The 19,962-nt window shown below is 44.4% G+C and overlaps 1 pseudogene; it reads left to right on the forward strand.

Annotated features, from left to right (window-relative positions):
- The first annotated feature begins 18,237 nt into the window (after positions 1-18,237).
- On the forward strand, positions 18,238-18,719 carry LOC142440845 (V-type proton ATPase 16 kDa proteolipid subunit c pseudogene; annotated as a pseudogene).
- Positions 18,720-19,962: the final 1,243 nt, after the last annotated feature.

Below are 19,962 nucleotides of genomic sequence, written 5' to 3' on the forward strand. Positions count from 1 at the left end.
TTAACCGAGTCTGTTCTTGCTCTGGAAGCTTCACTGTTCCCTTTGGGTGACCCTGTTGGCATTTGAAATACCAGTAACATAGCTTCCATTATCACAGAAACACAAATGCCATCATAGTATGACAAACTGACATGCATGGTCAGAAGGGATCTTGCTAATCCATCATGAAGTACAATGCTATGCTGTCTGTGATCAGATGACACTTAACCGTCTTCAATGAGATCCAACCAATACAACTATTATTCAATGTAAGCACCACCCACAAAAGTTAGTGATGAAGAAATTAAAGAATTCTACCAATGACTTCAGTTGGAAATTGATCAAACATGCAATCAAAATGTATTGATATTTATTCTTATTTGGAATGCAAAAGTTGGAAATAAGAAAGAGGAAGGAGCAATACTTGAAAAATATGGACTTGGTGATAGAAATGAAGCTGGGGATTGCATGATAGAATTTTATAAAACCACTGACTTATTCCTAGAACATATCTTTTTTTCAACAGCAAAAAAGTGACTAATATATATGGGCTTTCCCAGATGGAATGCACAGAAATAAAATTGATTATTTCTGTGGGAAGATATGACAAAAAATGTCGATATCAGCAGCTAAAACCAGACCATAGAATAGACCATCAATCACTCATATGGTCATTCAGGATAAGGCTGAAGAAAGAAAACAAGGAGCCAAAGCACAGCCTTGAGTCTATCCCACCTGAATTTCTAGAACATCGCAAGAACACATTTGATGCATTGAGCACTAATGACAGAAGACATGAGCTGTGGGAGGACATCAAGTGCGTCATACACGAAGAAAGAAAAAGGTCATTAAGAAGGCAGGAGAGACGCAAAAGGTTAAAAATGGATGTCTGCCCTCAGGACCAAAAATGAGAGGAGCGATACTAGGAGGGTACTGGGGAGGTGGGAGGCGAAAGAGGGAACCGATCACAATTGACATATAACCCCCTGTGTTAGTCTGGGTACATTAGAGAAATAAATCCACAGAAACTCATATGTGTAAGGGAGAGTTTTATATAAAAGGTAAGTGCACATCACGAAAACATCCCAACCCCGTGCTGCCCAAGCCCACGAGTCCAACATTAACCCAACACCAATCCACAAAGTCCTCCTCCATCTCACAAAACACACACAATGATGCCAACTGCGGGAGGAAAGCTGAGTCAGTGAGTGTGTAAGCATCTCAGTGCTGGCAGGGGTCTCCACACGGCTGTTCCAGCACCCAGGGCTGCATCGGGGTAGGTCCATGTGGCTTCTACTTGGGGATATCTTGCAGGAACTGAGCCTTGCCAGCCGAAGCAGGGAACTGGCTAAGGCAGCTGCACCCTGGTGCGACCATCACTAAGCAAGAGACCCGAGAACTAGAAAGGCAAGACTCACTGAGCCATTTATCCCTCCATCCTTCAATTAACCCCACATGTGTTTTTTGGCCAGGTTGGCACAATAAACTAACTACCTCCCTCCCATCCCCCCGAGGGGGACAGACAACAGAAATGTGGGTGAAGGGAGACAGCAGTCAGTGTAAGACATGTAAACACACACACACACACACACACACAAAACTATTAAGGGTTCATGAGGGAGGGAAGGAGGGGAAAAAATGAGGAGCTGATACCAAGGGCTCAAGTAGAAAGAAAATGATGATGGCAACATATGTACAAATGTGCTTGATACAATTGGTGTATGGATTGTTACAAGAGCTGTGAGAGCCCCCAATAAAATGATTGAAAAGAAAAAAAAGGATGTCTGAAGAGATTCTGAAACTTGCTGTTGAGCATGGACTAGTTAACACAAATGGAAGAAATGATGTCAAAGCACTGAACAGAAATTTTCAAAGGGCAGCTCAAGAAGACAAACTAAATGTTATAAAGAAATGTGCAAAGACCCCGAATTAGAAAACCAAGTGTTAAGAACGTGCTCAGGGTCTGAAGAAAATATTTAAACCTCAAGTTGGAAGATTGAGTGATTCTATGGCCAGATATTGAACGATGCACGAAGTATCAAAAGAAGAGAGAAGGGATACACAGTCATGCTACCAAAAGGAACTGGTTGGCAACCAACCATTTCAAAAGGTATTATATGATCAAGAATTAATGATACTGAAGAAAGAAATCCAAGCTGCATTGGAGGCATGAAGCCAAAAACAAGGCTCCAGGAATTGATGGAATACCAACTGAAATGCTTCAACGAGCTGAGGAAGCACTCATTCATCTATGCCAAGAAATTTGTAAGACAGCTAACTGGCCAACTGACTGGAAGCAAACCATATTTATATCCATTCCAAAGAAAAGTGGCTCACAATGCGGAAATTATCGAACCTTGTCATTAATATCACACGGAAGTGAAAACTGGGCTCAATATCCTTCTATAGTGGTTGCAACAGTACGCCAATAGGGAACTGCCCCAAATTCAAGCTGAATTCAGAAGAAGATTGCTGAAATTCCCCTAACCAGCCGAGGGAGTGGGCAGTAGGGCAGCCTCATCTTCAGGAACTTGACTGTGCATACCCTTAGTGGAAATGTGGGCACCAGAATCTAATGGTCATGAGTCACACATCCAAACTAGTGCGGCTGGAGGACCCTGAACCAATCCTGCAATCTTTTACAATTTGTAATAGTGTACACACATATCCTAATCATTGTCCCCTTCCCACTTTTATGGTTCATTCTGTGATGAATTGATGCTGTGTTAGTCTGGGTACTTTAGAGAAACAAATGCACAGAAACTCATGTATAAGAGAGAGTTTTATATATAAAGGTTAAGTGCACATCAAGAAAACATCCCAACCTAGCGCTGCCCAAGTCCAAAAGTCCAACATTAACCCATATGTCCAACACCAATCCATGAAGTCCTCCTCCATCTCACAAAACAGACGCAAGGATGTCGACTGCAGGAGGAAAGCTGAGTCGGTGAGTGTGTAAGCATCTCAGCGCTGACACGGGTTTCCACATGGCTGCTCCAGCACCCAGGGCTCCATTGGGGTAGGTCTATGTGGCTTCTCCTTGGGGATGTCTTGCAGGAAGTGAGCCTTGCAAGCTGAAGTAGGGAACTGGCTAAGGCAGCTGCACCCTGGTCCAACCATCACAAAGCAAGAGACCAGAGAACTAGAAAGCCTCACTGAGCCATTTGTCCCTCCGCCCTTCAATTAACCCCACATGTGTTTATCAGCCAGGTTGGCACAATAAACTAACTACCTAAATGCTAATCATAATTTTATGACAATTTTTTTGTCTTATATGCTCCATGTAAGTAGCCACTTTGGAAATCATGATGGCCTTTTGCTGATGACCTACTTCATTCAGATGATTCTTTTTGTCTTTTCTTTCCTGTTTAAGACTTAATAATCGGGTTTCTATTAAAATATATCTGAATTTGGAGTTCTTTTGACCCTAGAATTTTGGTTAGCCAGCAAGTTCTTTCTTAAATGGAGATCTGAATGACACATTGCCAAAGCTACTACAAAAGCTCTGGGGTGGGGGTGTGTGGAGTGGGGATTATTGTGTCTATTTCATAGGAAAAGAAGAACTAGGGAGTTTAGGTCATTTTGTTAAGATCATATGTCTAATAAACAGTTTTTTTCCCATAATATCCCTGTCAGAGCCAGCCGACTAGTTGAACAGTCCTGAAAGGGGGATTGAGGATTAAGGGAAAAAAAGAGAGACAGAAAGTATTGGGAGGGCAACAGTGAATACTGAAGCCCTGAGTTTATTCTACATACTCCTTTTATCCACGCAGAAACAACCCAGGGTTAATTATCTCATTGTTAAGCAAGCACATTTGATACGCATAGCAACTCTATCTTCTGCCAAGCCAGGCATCCTTGAGAAAATTAAACAACCTATTTTCCCAGACTTTGCATACTTTCTTGTTCTTGACAGTCTGTTCAAAACATTAAGTCGCAAAAGAAATCAGCAAACACTGACACATAGGTCATGAGACTTCTCAGCCATTTCAAGGCTGAGTCTTAATGGCCTTCAACATATCTCAAAGCTCTGTGTGGTCGTTGGATGGTTTTGTGTTAACTTGTATTTTTGGAGCGGTGCAGCCCAATCTGTTCATCGGGTCACAACCTGATGATGACTCCTGGAGGTGTGGCTTTCTTATAAAGAGAAATGGGAACGTCTTGCTCTCTCTCTGCCTCTTTGCCTTCCTGTTTGTTGGGACTCTGCCGGCCTCCAGTGTGGCCTCCTGTGGGCCGACTGCCCTGAGAGCTGCCAGTGCCCTGCCGTGTTTCCATGGACCTTGGATCCACAGAACAATGCATCCACCAGCCTCTGAGCTTCCGGCTTTACTTTTCAGTGTCATCAGCCTGCAGCTATGTGATTCTTGAGAGGGTCTTATGGAATGGCACCGGACTTAGGGACTTCAGTTGGACTGGGCTGGGCTGCCTTCTGGAAATGGAATTACTTCTTATATAAATCTCTTTCTTACATACATATGAGTGTCACTGGATTTGTTTCTCCAGACAACCGGCCTAACATAGTGTCTAAAAACTTAGATGGAGATTTGCAATCCAGGGATCATAATGAGGGAGAAACAGGCAATAATCCAGTCAGGTCCACCAATCAGTTGTCATCAAGTTGACTCAACTCCTGGAGCTTCCAGATGTGTCAGGGTAGTACTGCACTCTAGAGGGTTTTCAGTGGCTAGTTTTTCATGAGTAGCTCACCAGTCTTTTCTTCTGAAATGCATCTGGTGGACTAGCATCTGCAACCTTTTGGTGCCAACCATTTATGCCACCTAGAAACTTTGAGCACAAAATAGGTGCCTAAATAAATAAATGTGCTCAACTGCATCCTTCCATTGAAACACACAATATTGTATGTGCTTCAAGCAACAAATGTGCACATGTGCTTGACACAATGTATATACGTATGGATTGTGATGAAAGCTGTATAAGCCCCCAATAAAATGATTTAAAAAAATATTGTATGTGCTTCCACAAGTACAGTAATAATGATATAGAAGCTACAGTGCAATCTTATTTGAGAAGATCGCTGATTCTAAAATAAGTCTTTCACTGGTCTTTAGAATGTTTGAAATTTCACCACTCAAGATTCACTTTCTTTAAAGCACATCCCATTTGGGGCATACATCTGAGTGGGCAACTGTAAGCTTTTCCAGGTCGTTACCATTTTAGCTTAGTGGGTCTTTTACCTACATCATTTTATTGGGGGCTCATACAGCTCTTACCACAATCCATCCATCCATCCATCCATTGTGTCAAGCAATTTGTACATTTGTTGCCATCATCATTCTCAAAACATTTGCTTTCTACTTGAGCCCTTGGTATCAACTCATTTCCCCCTTGCCTCCCCCATCCTCCCTCCTCACAACCTTTGATAATTTATAAATTATTATTATTTTGTCACGTCTTACACCGACCGATGTCTTCCTTTACACAGTTTTCTGTTGTCCATCCCCCAGGGAAGGGGTTATATGTAGATTATTGTGATTGGTTCCACCTTTCTCCCACTTTCCCCTTCCCCTCCTGGTATCACTACTCTTATTATTGGTCCTGAGGGGTTTATCTGTCCTGGATTCCCTGTGTTTCCAGCTCTTATCTGTACCTGTGTACATGCTCTGGTCTAGCTGGATTTGTAAGGTAGAATTGGGATCATGATGCGGGACGGGGGAAGCATTAAAGAAATAGAGGAAAGTTGTATGTTTCATTGGTGATACCCTGACTGGCTCATCTCTTCCTTGTGACCCTTCTGTATGGGGATGTCCAATTGTTAATCTTAGTTTTTAAAGTACTTCCTGTAACAATACTTTTTTAAAAAGCTTGTACTTCCCTTTTGTGTGCAGGTTTCATCTATTCATTTACTAAATATTTGCTGAAGAATATTGAGGGCTGGCAGGCAGTGTTCTGCGTACTTCTGGATGGTAGAAACTAACATAGACAAAAAGCTCTGCCTTCTAGGTTCCTACATTTCTGTGTGGAAGACAGACAACATCTAGGTAAACATAAGGTAGCTAGATGTCAGAACTGACTCAGCATCACCCAACAACAGCAACAATAACAACAATTTAACTTGAACTAATAATACGTTAGAAGTTATAGTGTCTGCATTCTTCAAATAAAAAAGCACGCAAGCTATGATAGCCAATGATTGTCTAACAAGTAAAATAAGTAATGGTTAAATAAGTGGAACATAAAGTCCACAAGATTGTCCTCAGTTAAAAGAAAATTACTGCTAACTCCCAACTAAACACCAGTAAGTGAGTCTAGATCTGATAAACATATGCATGATTTATTACTCTTGAACCTTAACAGCTTGTATGAACTGAGTACCTGGGGTGACAGATGACATTTCTTACTTAAATATAAGACTTAAAGATGCATTTAATACATTATTAGTCAGTTGATTCTTTTAGCTTCTACAGAAATCAGCTAATTCCTGATAATTGACAGGAGCAAACTGATTATATATATAATTTAGGGAATTGAAAGACAGACAGCCTTGGACACCCTATATTGGGTCACTATGAGTTGGAATCGACTTGGTGGCGGAGGTTTGGTTCAGGAGAGTATTTATATCTCACTACCCCTGAGTCAGCTCCCCCTCATAGTGGGCCCAAACTGCTCCCTCCGGGGTTCTGAGACTTTGCATCTTTAGAGGAACAGAAGGCAGGTGGTGCATTCAAATTGCTAACTTTGTGAACAGCAGTTTAATGAGTAGCCCATCACACCAGCAGGGCTCCTTGTATTTACATTAGTTGGCCTTAAGTAAAACAGATCACCACGAAATTAGATGGGTGGCCCTGATCTAATCAGTTGAACACTTTAAGAGAAAAACTGAGGTTTTCTGAGGGAGGCTTTGTTCTCCAGACTATGTTCAACAGTTTACCAGAATCACTCTCCCTCCCTTACTGATTGTTCTACCAACTTAGGATACAATACATAATTTCCAACCTGCTATATGCATATCTTATTACCATCTTATTGCTTTAGTCTCTGTAGAGAGCCCTAACTAAGTTGGCAGAGAAAGACAGAGGGAGAGAGAGAGAGAGAGAGAGAGAGAGAGAGAGAGAGAGAGAGAGAGAGAGAGAGAGAGAGAGAGAGAGAGCCCTGACAATGCCCTAGATTTAGACTTCTAGTCTTCAGATAGTAGACTTCTGTTCTTTAGAGCTACCCCTTTGGTAGCATTTTGTGATTACAGCCCTAAGAGACCAAGACAAGAACCAAATATTACACAACACTGATGTCTGTCAAAAGCTCAAAGCTAGGTTCTACCTACAACTTCTTTGCTTACTTAAGTAATCTGAATTTACGTCAAACATGAATACATGACTGCTTAACTTAATTTGAGAATATCTGATAAGAAGATTATTAATTAAATCATACCTAGGTTTGTTTTTTTCCTGGAAAGGGGTTGATAAATTGAGTTATAATATCTGGATCACAATTAAACTATTGGAGAAAAATTAGCCTAAGTATCTTTCCCGAAGAATGAGAATGACCTTGAAAAGGAAAGTAGAGAATTAATAGAAGCACACGAGAAGCACTCAGCAGTCTTTAAAAAGCCCCAGCGGCTAACCTCAGCAATGGTCATTTTAAAAGCTTATCTCATTTCTATACAAATAATATATAGATATTAGAACATTTAGATAAATGACTTTTACCCTCCCCATGCAGAGCAAATTTATTAACATTTGCTGTGCATTTTTTTTAGAGTTATTTCCTACATGGACAGAAAAGGGAAATGAAGTGGCAAAAAGAGGTCTTCTGTGTACTTGTATGTCCTTGGAGACATTTTTAAAGGAAAACATAGATAATGGGCAATTCTGAAGCATAATTTGGTAAAAGCAATAGGAAGACATAGAAGACAACGCCAGCATCGCAGTCGGTCGGCGTGCACTAACTAGTGCTTTTCAAGCTGTGAATGGCGATCAGCCATTCTTCAAAAACCTCCCTGCCACTCAATCAATTCCAACTCACACACTCTACTGGACAGAGGAGAATTGCCACTGTGTGTGTCCAAGGCCATGCATTTGTACAGGAACAGAAAGCCTCTTTTCCCCAGATGCAGCTGGTGGTTCCAAATTGCCGACCTTGAGATTTTCAGCCTAATTCATAACATGCTATCCCACCAGGGTTCCTTGATGATCCATTAGTAAATCCCATAATAGTTTGGTGGTCTTGACAGGGTTAAAATGAAAAAAGGAGGAAGAGGTGGAGGAGGAGGTGGAATAGAATGAGATAGAAAATATTAGAGTGCCTTTTGGGTTTTTTGTTTCAATTGTGGGAGAAAGTGGCATGCGCGCGCGCGTGTGTGTGTGTGTGTGTGTGTGTGTGTGTGTGTGTGTGTGTGTTTGGTCATCAGGGATAATGCACTGCCTACTTTGAGTAGAGGTAAAAAAAAAAATTTAAGAATGCCACAATTGTAGACTGAAGTCTTGTAAACTGACTTCTCAAAGAGCGAGCAGAAGGGCCTCCACTTGCAGATGGTGACACTCACCAATCCCAAGTGGAATAAGAAAAGAAGCAACCATTGCATTCGATCAGAACCTTATGCTCAGAAACTAAGCGTAGACTGCCTGGCTAATGGAGATGAGTTGACCCACTGACCTCCTGGATAGATCGTTAATACTTTAGAGACTCATCACATGTCCTCTTGAAAGAACTAACCTTCTTCCACAGGGCTGCTGACCAGGCCATACTCTTGAAAGATTTTGCCTCTTCTGGCTGGTTTTCCTATGCCTTGCAGATTAGACTAAATACTGCTTTATGCTAAATCGGTTGTATGGACCATCCATCCCCCTGGGCCCAGCCTGTAGCCAGGGGGTCACAGTTAAATGAAATCACAGCAAGAACCATGATGCAACAGGAGAAGACAGCCAGCAGTTTGGAACATAAACCAGCATGCTATTAAAATGCCCAGGACAATAGTATGATGTTCTGTTCTGACTAACTTGTAGACACATATCCATTAAATACAAAAACAGGCTTGCTAGAGGACAGAGATCAGAAAGTATATGAATCATTAAGGCTTGACGACCTGAGGCCATTAGCCACAGTTAAATGTCACCCTGCCAATTATCACAAATTGATGACCCAGGATTCACTTGGAGTCCTCTAATGATTCTACCCACTCATCAGCCACGTGTGCTGCGGGAGAGCATGCTTTGGTAGACATGATTTGGAGAGGATTGAGTGTCTGGGTCCATCGGAGATTAACGCAGCATCCAAATTCACACTCGCACAAACAACCGTGAACTTTAATACTGCATTGTAGGAGAGTTCAAGGAGCACTGACGATGCTGTGGGTTAGGTGCTAATTACAAGGTCAGTAGTTCAAATCCCCCAGCTGCTCCACAGGCAACAGTGCGGCTCCCATAAAGACGGACAATCTTGGAAACCCTGTGCAGGGCTTTGACCCAAAGACAATGGGCTTGGTTTTTGGTTGGGTCAGGGAGCTCCATTTGGTGATTAAATCATTCATTAAAAGAGAAAAGACAAACACAAAATAATTGTCTCCACAACTTTTCCACTTCATCTGAGAATACCCCAAACCAAACTCACTGTCCCCGAGTTGATTCCGAAGCATAACAATCCTATATGATGTTAGCACTCCCCTGCTGATGCCGCAGCACCACTAGGGCTCGTTAGCCAAGCACACAGGGAGAAAAAAATCGAGACTCAGCGGAATACACAAGAATAGAAAGCACATCAGGTTGGCAAGATCATAATATAATCAAACATCTAATGAATGAGTCATGACTGTATGCCCTTTATTTGTGTGGCAGTTTTCACACCCAAGTCTCCTTCTGGCCCAGGATGAGGTCAGGACAGCCGCCTCTTGCACCAAACTCTTTTGTCTCTTTGACTTCTTCCCTTTGGCTGGGGACACAGGCACTCAGTGCTCCCAGGCACCTGTGGTTCTGTGGGGGTACTATGGAATTGCAGGTGCAAAAGGCTCTTTCTTCCTTATGGATAAAAGGCACCCAAATGAATCTGAATGCCCAGAGAGGAGAAAACTCTAAATGCAAAAGATTGCTTTCACACTCTCAACAAATGAAATTTCTTTCTCTCTCTCTAAACACCTGTCTTTGAACCGTAGCTAGAAAAGGACCAGAAAGGTGCTGCCAACCGTGATGGATCTGGGTGGATCCTAGTTGGTACTTAATAGACCAGGCCACCTGGACAGATCCTGGAGGCTTACAAGATTCCTACACCTGATCTTCGAGTGTAATTGACACTTACCCAATAAATATTCGCTGAGTCCCTTTTAATGTGGCAAGGGAGGAGCCTGAGCAGAATCGCAGATTAAACATTGGGCTGTTAACTGAAAAGTCTGTGGTTCCAACTCACCAGCTGCCCCATAGGAGAAAGACGAGGCAGTCTGCTCCTGTAAAGTTACAGCCTCTGAAACTCTAGGGAGCAGGTCTACTCTGTCCGATAGGCTCACTGAGTTGGCATCAAATCAGTGGCAATGGAGTATTGCCAGATGTTGCATGTAGGGGCTATAAACTTCTGTTCAGGGGTACTGTTAGTCATATGACAATTAACTCCCCACTTCCTCTAGCAGGGAGCCTTCCAGATGTAATGGTCAGTTCTTCGCCTAATATGAGGCCCATACCCAAACTGGACTGACAAGTTCCAAGGACTTCTGGGTTGTCGCAGCATTACAACTGATAGGAATCAGACCCAGGCCCATCCGGAGCTCCCAGCCCCTAGGGAGGTGCATGCTGAGCCCCGAGCAAGCGGTGCCGACAGCTGAACTGCACACACAGCATCTCGCCTGCAAGAATTTCTGAGTGCTCTGAAAACATGCAGGTCTTATGAGGCCTGCGTTCTGTAGGGAACGGAGGCCCTGTTATCACTCAGCAGTTCAGCATCTGTACTGGGAATAGAATCCTTCCCAGAACTCCTGACTCCCAGGTAGGATCTTACAACTCTGCAAACCAACAACTCTGGGAAATGGTGCTTCCTGAAACAATTGAGACTAGAAATACCATGAGACACAGCAATCCCTGTACCTGGTATAGATCCCAGAGAAGTAAGGGCCATGGCACCAAGAGCTGTGTGCACCCTGTGTTCATCGCAGCACTGTTCACAGTAGCAAAAGGATAGAACAACCTAAATGCTCATCCGTCCGATGAGGCTTTCATTAGGAAAACCTATCCCATCCACCCCACAGGCTTTATTATGTCTTTTTCTTGTTCCTCAGACTCAAAGAACATTAAAAAAATTTAAGTCATTTTATTGGGGGCTCTTACAGTTCTTATAAATTCCATACATGAATTGTATCAAGCATATTTGTGTACGAGTTTCCATCATCATTTCCAACACATTTTCTACTTGAGCCCTTTCAAAGGGCATTTAAAAGAAGCACAATTTGAGTCCCTTGAAGATGCCCAGACTTCCCCTTGACATGGCATAAACTGAAGTCCTGGCAATGTTTCCTTCGGTTGTGCATGGCGTTGCCACGTGGTGGAGCCAACTCAAGAGTGGCAACAATCTCCTGGCAGACTGCGGTCTGCCATTGTACAGAGAGGCTCCTCTTCTAGGTGGGAGGACTGGGATTTGCCATGTGGGGAGGAAGTTGTAGGGACCACCACCATCTCAGAAAATCTAGAGTGTTGTCTGAAGAAAGCGGTAGTTCAGTTTATGGGCTCAGTCTGTCTGTATCGAGAGTCTATAATGCACCTAACGTTTCAGGAGACATTCGTTCTCAAGTAGAGAGCAACAGACCATCAGTCTGTGTCCCTTTCAGCTTACACCCCCCTTCTTTAGATTGCCTGTGCATTGTTTGTCTTGGTCCCCATGAACCCTTGCGCTTCCTCTGAAACCTTGAACTTCTTAAGCCTTCTTGAAATGCTAAGATCATGGAGGTTTCTGAAGGCTGTTCTTCCAGCTTGTTCTCAGACTGAAGAACCCAGTAAAGGCTTGAACCTTGGAGAGCCCTTCATGGAACTCTAGCCTATGAAAATGTCGACAGACAGAAATTCGGGGACGTCTGCTCTGAACCATGGGACATTGTAAAAAGTGACAAAGCTTGTGACTCAGATGTGAATGCAGCAGCTCGGCAGGGGTGGTGATGAAGCATTAGTCATTGTTTTATCTTCTCGCTAAGTATAATTGAAAGGAGAATAAATATTATCAAGCAATAGAAGTTCAGGCCACCAACCTTTCAAACAAAGAAACAGCAGGCAATTTACATTTTGATCTTCAGGGTTTGTAGCTATCGTGCGTAAGTACAGCAACAACAATCTCTGTAATTAAATCAAAGTAGCAATGATATCTAACCAATTCTTACCTGTCCGTGCAGTACTAGATACCAATACGCTGATAATAACGCATTCGTAAGTATGGCAGCGTGACGAAGCGGAGGGGCCCTGGAGACAGAATAGTTCAGTGAAGTGCTCAGCTGTTACCGGAAAGGTCTGTGGTTTAAACCTACCAGCCACTCTGCAAGAGAAAGATATGGCATTGCTTCTGGAAACACTGTTGCTGCAGGTGCCCCATGGTCATGCCTCACCCATAGCAACCCCGTGTGCAGCAGAACAAAGCACTGCCCGGTCCGCGCCATCCGCACACTTGTTGTGAGGTGTGAGTGCGCTCTGGTAAGGAGGTGTCAATCCATTTCATCAAAGGTCTTGTTTGCTGACCCTCTACTTTACCAAGCATGCTGTCCTTGCCCAGGGGCTGGCCTCTCCTGTAACGAGTCCAAAGTAAGGGAGAGGAGCATTTTGGCTGCACGTCTTCCAAGACAGGCTGGTTTGTTCTTTTGGCAGTCCCTGGTACTTTCAATAGTCGATCTCACCATCATAAGTCAAATACATCTATCCTTTGCACAATTTCTTTATCCACTGCCTAACTTTTATATGCATATGAGGCCACTGAGAGTCTTTAAAGCTATAGCCTTTTCCTCCTAACCTTCCTCTTCAGCAATGTCAGGAATGGCCCCTTGATGCTGTGATTAAACATTTGGCTCCCAAGTGAAGGTCAGTCATGGTTCAACTCCATTATCTATATTCCACGGGAGAAAGATGTGACAAGGCTGTTCCTGTAGAGGTCACAGCCTTGGGAGCCCTGTGAGCAGTGCTGTCCTTGCCGGGTCACTCTGAGTGAGAAGCGACCCTCTACCACATAGCAACGAGAAGCGGGTCAGGTGGTAGCTACTGAGGTGCAGGCCGAGCTGTGGAGAGAGGAGAAGGAAAGGGAAAGAGGAGGCAGGTGTGAGAGACCATGCACAGCAAGGGTCCCGGGATTTGCTGATTGACTGGATATGGAGAGTGAGGAAGAGAACAGGAAAGAGGGACTCCAGGCCAGGACAGAAATGGAGAGATGTATGTCCAGGTCCACCACAGCACGAGTGACAATGCAAAATGATGCAAACAAGCTACATGCCATGGGTGGTGTAGTCGAGTTTGATATCTGAACATCCTGGTTTGTAATAGGCGAAGGATGTCAGTGACGGGCCCAAATCCATGTGCAGAGACCCCACATAGATGAAGCCTCCATTGAATTCTTTCTCATCATTAACCAAGGGGCGCAGACAATCTCGTCCTCAGGCAGAACACTTGGAAAGTAGATTACTGACCGCCCCCACTCCCCAACCTTTCCTTCTTAGGGGCTGGCCTGGATGTGTCCTTGATGGAGGTCACCATATTTTGGACATTACTGGAGATGACGTAGTCATGGCTCATGCCATATCAGTTGTGCGCTGCCCATGTTGGTCAGAAGACCCTAATCTATGTGTCCCAATCATAGTCCTGTTCCTGTTCTGTCGTCTTGCCTATAACTTTGCTGTATTGGTCTGCCACCCATGTTGAGTTTATGACAGTTTCCTTTGTGCCTTAGTTAACTAACACCCCAACTTGAATCCTTGGACGCCATTTTGACCTCCTTCATCCGGATGATGTGCCTATGATTTTGTGTTGTTTTTGACCCCTTTTAAGACTCAATCAATGTTCTCCTTAGATTATATTTAAGATTGTGGTCTTTTTTGAACCTCAAAAACAGTGAAAGGATAGGTAAATACACTAATATATACGCACAGTGGAATACTAATTCACTCACTGTTAAGGAGTGATTCTGACTCATAGCAACCCTATAGAACAGAGTAGAACTACACTTTGGGTTTCTAAAACTTTAATTTTTTAAACTTATTATAAGCATTAAATCTTCACACGAGTAGATGCCTATACAATGTTAAAAATAAGGATGGAACATGGGCAACACCTCATAACACGGTTGAAGCTACAGGACATTATGCCAAGTAAAATGAGCCAAACACAAAAGGATGAGTAGGTATTGTGGGAGACACTTTTATGAAAAGTCTAAACTAGGTTTTCACATTAAAAAACATTTGATGCTTCTGAGGAGTAAGAGAGGAAGGGAGGGAGGAGAAGTCACAAGCTAGAGGGTAAGTAAATGTTAACTTGGACCAAGTGGAAGGTGCTACACAACAATAGGAAGGATAGGGACAGACATGATGGAAGCAGGGGAAAATCCTGGGAGGTTTGTAAGAATCGAAGGCAACAGAGGCAAATAGCATTATAGATGTAGCCCTGCAATAGTAGAGATCTAGGAGTGGATGACGGGACACACACGTCAGCTGAACAGGTGAGAGAGGGAGTACACCCATGAATCTACATGGGTTTGACAGAGGATGTCTGTGTATTTACCATTTGTATATGTGTAGATATCCATGAATGTGGTGGATCATACAAGGGATAAAGCTATGAAAACTTCTTAGATACAGGAAATGAGTCGCTGGCACCTGGAGGACAGGACCATAGTCTAGGAGGACACTCAGGTCATTGGCAAAGCAATGTGTTACGTCTTAATTTGGCAAGGAGCCACTGGGGTCTTAAAAATTCATGAGCAGTCCCCTAAGGAGCAACTACTGGTCTCTCCTTGTTCAGAGTAAAGAAGAGGGACAAAAATAGAAAGGCACAAATGCTGGTGGGAACATATATACAAATGTGCTTGACACAATGGATGTATGTATGGATTATGATAAGAGCTGTAAGAGGCCCCAATAGCAAGATATGACAAAATAACGAGGTATAAATTACCAAGGGCATATGTGGGAGGGGGGAAAAGGGAGGGAGGGGGGGAAAAAAAGGAGGACCTGATGCAAGGGGCTTAGGTGAAGAGCAAATGCCTTGAGAGTGATTGGGACAGGGAGTGTATGGGTGTGCTTTGTACAATTGATGTATGTATATGTATGGATTGTGGTAAGAGTTGTTGGAGTCCCTAATAAAATGTAAAAGCAAAAAAAAAAAAAAAAAAGAAAATGATTAGGGCAAAATATGTACAGATGTGCTTTATACAATTGATGTATGTCTATGTATGGATTGTGATAAGTGTTGTATGAGCCCCTAATAAAATGTTTAAAAAAAAAAAAAAAAAGAGGCCCCAATAAAATGATTTTAAAAAATGGCACATGGAAACAATTAGTCCAGTGGTCTAATGGATCACACAGACCCTCAGGATCTCCACACCCTGAGACCAGATGAACTGGATGGTGTCCGGCTACCAGTACTAACTTCTCAGAAAAAGATCACATTAAAGAGCCCTAATTATGTGGTGGGGTATGGGTTGAGCTGCTGTGGTAGGGTGAATTTTCTAGGAAAATAAAACCAGGTACACTCATATAGGCATATGAAATAACTTTCTATCCAGAAAGCTGCCAAGCGCAGTCTAACTCAAGTCCGTAGGTCAGATACTAGCTGGAGCTCCCTTTGGACCCATGCAGACGCCATCAGAAGACGCAGTAAGGCGAACGGGGAAACTGGGAGATCACAGGCACTGGATGCAGAGTCTTGTGGATCCAAGGTCTGGAGGCGCATGGCTGGGCGCTGACAGCTCCCACGAAGAGCAGGTCTCATTGGCACAAAAGAGAGAAGTTCTAGGTGTTTCACTTATAAAATAAGCTAGAGGCATTACCATGCTGTGACCCGATTAGCTAGTTGGACCCCACTTCTACCTTGACACAGGTAGGTACATCAAGTTGACATACTACTTAACCACCAGTGTTGCTAACTTGCTGACTGCAGTTCCGCAGTTCGAGCCCATTAGGAAGAGGGTGAAAGATGAGGGTTTCTTTTCCCATAAAGAGGGACAGCCTTGGAAATCCGAAGGGGCAGTTCTCATACAGGGTCACTAGGAGCCAGAATAAACAAAGTGGCGGTGGGTGGGTACAGAGTGAGAGCAAAATGTGAAACTGAACTCAAACTCTTAAGAAACCAGGTTGGATAGCGTCTCCTCGGGGCCAGCAAGGCCTTTATCCTGCACGTCTGGAAGCTAACTCAAGTCTGTTAGAATAAGCAACCATTTAAGATCAAAAGGGTAGTATTTGAAAACAGGAAACACCTTGAGGAAGTGGGGGTAAGCAACGATGAATTGAGAAGATAGCAATGGATACGTTGGATCATAATATATATGAATTGTTTGTAAAATGTTGATCTGCTGTATGAACTGTCACCTAATTCATAAGAAAATGTTAAAAAGCAAAAAAAAAGAGGGATGCCAGACTGCCACACCGGGGGAAATGGAAGCTTCATTTACGAAAACTGAAAGTCCGGCAGGACATAGGGGCGGAACACTCAGCAGAGCCTTTTGAGATTAGTCCCTAAGGGATACACTGTCAAAGAAGCAGGTGACAGCGCTGGAGCTACTGATTCTTTCCATGACCTTCAACTGCACCTCAGCTCTCTGGAACTTCATTTCCTCCTCTGTAAATCAAAGAGAATGGGCCAGAAACCGGGGCGTCCACAAACCCCTTGAAATAGCATGCAGTCAGTCTGTCTGTCTACAGTTTCCACGGAGAGGCCCAGGGCTGTCACCAAACTCTCAAAGGAGCTAGTGACCTAAGAGGAGGGAAGGAAGACTGCAATCGAGAGTCTTTTTATTTTTAAAACATCTTTGTACTATGGAAAACTTCAAACCATTCCAAAGAAGAGGACAAAGGAAAGAGTTAGGCACTTATTACCTAGCATTAATAATTTAGATGTCTAAAGTGATAGTGTTTCATTGTATTATCTCATCACATGGATGCCCCATTACTTACACTTGACTTTTTAAAAATGCATTACTTCTAAGCACACTTTATTCTTGTCAACATGGTGCTTAAAAGAAGGGTTAGCAAAATTCACAGACCTCCACTGAAGCCAATCTGCAGACATTTTCTCTTCTCTCTCTAAAACACGCTGATGAAGGCTCTGGGCGCTTCCGACCACATCTGAGCTGTTCTGCTCTCACTTTACTGGGAGTCAGTTGTGTCGATTTCCAACGTGAATTCTGCAATTCCATTTCAAATGTTCTCAGTGGACCAAGAGGTCTTGGTGACACGCAAACTTAAAACTAGCCACCTTCAGCGCTGTAGAGGGCAGCCTTGAAGATTCAGCTAGGGCAGAGCAGCAGACCAGAACCGTACACATGGGGCAAATCAGGAGGGGAGCGACACAGACCAGAGATGGGAGTGAAGCCACGGAGTCTCAGAAGTAGCCAGATCATAGACTTCTGCCTCTGGGGCCAGTACTTGGCACCCATCTGAATGGTTGGGGATGACTCACAAGGTGGACACACTGAATGAATGTCTAATGGCGTAACTGGTGGGGGTGGGGGTGGGGGTAGGGTGCCACTAGACTGCTCCATCCCTGACTGCAGGAATAGCAGTGGGGAAGTTTAGGCTGCCCGCCTATTGGGCATGAAGGCTGAAGAGTAAAAGGTTGAATAAATTGTTAGGTAAGGGGGACCTGGGATCTGCAGCTCTGGTACAAAGTGGGACTGGACTGATGGTTTATAACATGTCCTTCTCTCTATTTAAAGAGAGATATTCATCTGCTCTATGTTAGGATCCCTGTCGGTCTGTGACTCTGTGTATTTGCTGGTTTGCTTATTCTTTTTGGAGTTTATCTGTACACGACAGGCAGGATAAGTAATCTCACAGAGACAGCATCTGGTCTGACAGTTCCTAGGGACCATGGGAGGGCAGGGCAGGGAGGTGAGTGGGGAGCCAGCAAAGACGGGTACAGGGGAACTGTTAAGGGTTCTAAAATTGATGGCGAGGAGGGTAAAGCTTTCCTGGTTGCGTTTAATCAATCGAATTGTATCTGAGAGGAATTCTTGAGAGGTGAATAAAGGGTAAAGATAATAGTGGGGTAGGAGGAAAAGAAAAAGAAAAGATGAGGCTGTAGCTGCCGCGGATGCTCTCACCCTGCTGTCTGCGCGCCTGCCTGCCGCCTGGCCGACTCGCCCGCTGCGCTCACCCCACTCCTGCAGACATGTCCGAGACCATTCCCGGCCCCGAGTACGCCGCCTTTTTTGGCATCATGGGCGCTACGGCCGCCATGATCTTCAGCGCCCTGGGCGCCGCCTGTGGCACTGCCAAGAGTGGCACGGGCATCGCAGCCATGTCGGTCATGCGGCCGGAGCTGATCATGAAGTCCGTCATCCCTGTGGCCATGGCAGGCATCATCGCCATCTATGGCTTGGTGGTGGCTGTCCTCATCTCCAACTCCCTGAATGAGAGGATGACCCTGTACAAGTTTCCTGCAACTGGGCGCCGGCCTGAGTGTGGGCCTGAGCGGGCTGGCCTTGCCATCGGGATCGTGGGGGACGCCGGTGTGCGCGGCACAGCCCAGCAGCCCCGGCTCTTTGTGGGCATGATCCTGACCCTCATCTTCGCTGAGGTGCTGGGGCTCGACGGCCTCATCGTGGCCCTCATCCTGTCTACCAAGTAGCCCTCACCGTGCTCAGTGGCCGCCGATCCGATGTACAGACCACCCCCTCATTCCAGAATGAACAGCCTGACACCCGCCGGGCCGCTGACCCCCACCCTCCCCCGTAGCTGGTCTTGTAAATGCGCAGTGTCTTAGTGCCCACTGGCCGTGCCCGCCTTGACCCCTGCCCAGTGCCGTGGACATCCGAGCCCACTCCTCCCTTCGGCCCCAGTGAGGCGCAGCCCCAGAGTGCTGTGTATCAGGTTGACTAGACTCGTCATTTCCTCTTCACTGGATGTTTTATTTATAAAGATTTGACCTGTTCACACGTCTGTGGAGCAGCCCTCGCCGCCCATTCCATAGTAACTCTAGGTAGTGTGTCCTGGGGGCTCCCGGGGCTGGGCCGCCGCCCGCCAGGCCGCCGGGAGAACTCTGTGCGGGGCCCGCAGGTCCCTGACATCCGTGTCCAATAAAGTTCTCTGATGTGAAAAAAGAAAAGATGAAAGAAAAAATGTATGTATATATGTGCATTTGTTTATGTATGTATATATATGCAAATGCAACAAGGAAGCAGATGGACTTTGGTCCTCTACTGAACCTTACCTCAGTTCAAGAATGGTTTGTTCTAATAACTTGCCACTGTATGATACTCACCTTCCTGGCACGATCGCTGAAGACAAAATGGGTGTATAAGCAAATGTGATGAAGAAAGCTGATGGTGCCCCGCTACTAAAAGATATAGTGTCTGGGGTCTAAAAGACTTGTAATTAAGCAAGAGGCCATCTAGAAGGGAAGCAACAAAGGCCACATGGAAGAAGCACACCAGCCTGTGTGATCATGAGGTGTCAAAGGGATCAGATATCAGAAGTTCAAAAACAAGCAAATTGATGTAAAAGGGCATGGACGTAGTGGAGACCAAACCTACCTGTAAGATACTTGGACAGTCCCTCTCAGAAGGGCCACACAGAAGGGATGAAAAATCCAGCGTGAGGTATATCACCTATACTATTTTCTATTACTTTAATATTTCCTACTCTTACTATTATGGTTTTTATTGGTTTTACCTCATTAATCATGTTAGATTTGCATATGTTCATTTGTATATTTGAGATCACTTGGTACATGAAAGCCAAGATAGATAACCATTCAGAATCTGGGACAGGAGTAATGGTTCCCTGGGGGTACAGGAAGCGAGGCGGGGTGGGCGGTGCTGGAGGTGGGAGGGGGGATAGGGAGCTGACTGCACTGATGACTGTATAACCCC

This window comes from Tenrec ecaudatus, chromosome 2 (assembly GCF_050624435.1).
Source record: "Tenrec ecaudatus isolate mTenEca1 chromosome 2, mTenEca1.hap1, whole genome shotgun sequence".
Taxonomy (NCBI): Eukaryota; Metazoa; Chordata; class Mammalia; order Afrosoricida; family Tenrecidae; genus Tenrec; species Tenrec ecaudatus.